The 1,040-nt window shown below is 47.8% G+C and overlaps 1 protein-coding gene across 1 annotated transcript in view; it reads right to left on the bottom strand.

Annotated features, from left to right (window-relative positions):
• The window catches only part of LOC107599563 (angiotensin-converting enzyme 2-like), a 12,409-nt gene that overhangs the window by 8,190 nt on the left and 3,179 nt on the right, over positions 1-1,040 (bottom strand). The gene's annotated exons all lie outside the window — the stretch shown is intronic.

Here is a 1,040-nt window from a genome sequence, read left to right as displayed (position 1 = left end):
TGCCGTACCGTCGCCGGGCGGCAGCTGGGAATTTCACTTGTTGGAGCTCACTGAGCCCTGAAGCACCGAGGTGGCAGGGGTATCAATGAACCTCCCTGAGAGCATTGAGGGAACAACCAACCTGACTGCTGTAGCCTCTTCACTTGAGGGGGCGAGCTCTCCCGTGCCGTACCGTTGCCGGGCGGCAGCTGGGAATTTCACTTGTTGGAGCTCACTGAGCCCTGAAGCACCGAGGTGGCAGGGGTATCAATGAACCTCCGTGAGGGCACTGAGGAGGATTGGGCACCGTATACTGAGGTGTTATCCTTTCCTCCCCAGGTGGGCTGACAATGGTAGGACCGTTTAGCCGAGGTCCTCTTTGACAAAATAACGGTCCGCAGATGCGTTTTCGGTCTAGAAGACCCCAACTGAGAGCGTCACCCTGACCCCCGATCTTCTGTGGAGGGGTGCGGGTTGCAACGCTTTTTTTTTTTTTTTTTTTTTTTTTGGGGTGGTGGGGGGGTTAGAACAAAGGATTTTGGAACGTCTCTCCTAAATGGAACCCCTTTTTGGAATGATGAGAGAATTCAAAAAACAAAACAAAACAATCATTAACAGAAGACAACAGTTGAATTACATCACAATGAAAAATGTTGATCCTTTAGAAATAAATGACTATGAAAATAAAATGGAATTGAAAGCTACTGCACACATATTATGTATTATAATCATCAATACAGTCAATAAAGTCTCTAAGCTGGTCCTCCACAAGCCTCATATCAGTCTGGCTGTCATAACAGCACCACAGGAGAACAACAGCGAAAAAGTTCAGTTTCCTGAAATACGCCTTTTTTGGGGGTAGCAACGTTTTCTATGTTTAGTTTGACAAAGAGCGAGGGGGAAAGAGCGAAACGCGTTCTAGCAGATTCTTGCGGATACCATCAGATAAAGATAGGGACAGCGCAATCATCCACCATCTGAACGGAGGCTAACACTGCCTCGAGACAGAACGCGCTCCCCGTTTCTCTAGTTCAGTCATGGAAGGGAGACAACAACAACAA

This window comes from Sinocyclocheilus grahami, unplaced genomic scaffold (genome assembly GCF_001515645.1).
Source record: "Sinocyclocheilus grahami isolate Dianchi unplaced genomic scaffold, SAMN03320097.WGS_v1.1 scaffold13.1, whole genome shotgun sequence".
Lineage (NCBI taxonomy): Eukaryota > Metazoa > Chordata > Actinopteri > Cypriniformes > Cyprinidae > Sinocyclocheilus > Sinocyclocheilus grahami.
This window is presented reverse-complemented; position numbering and strand designations above follow the sequence as displayed.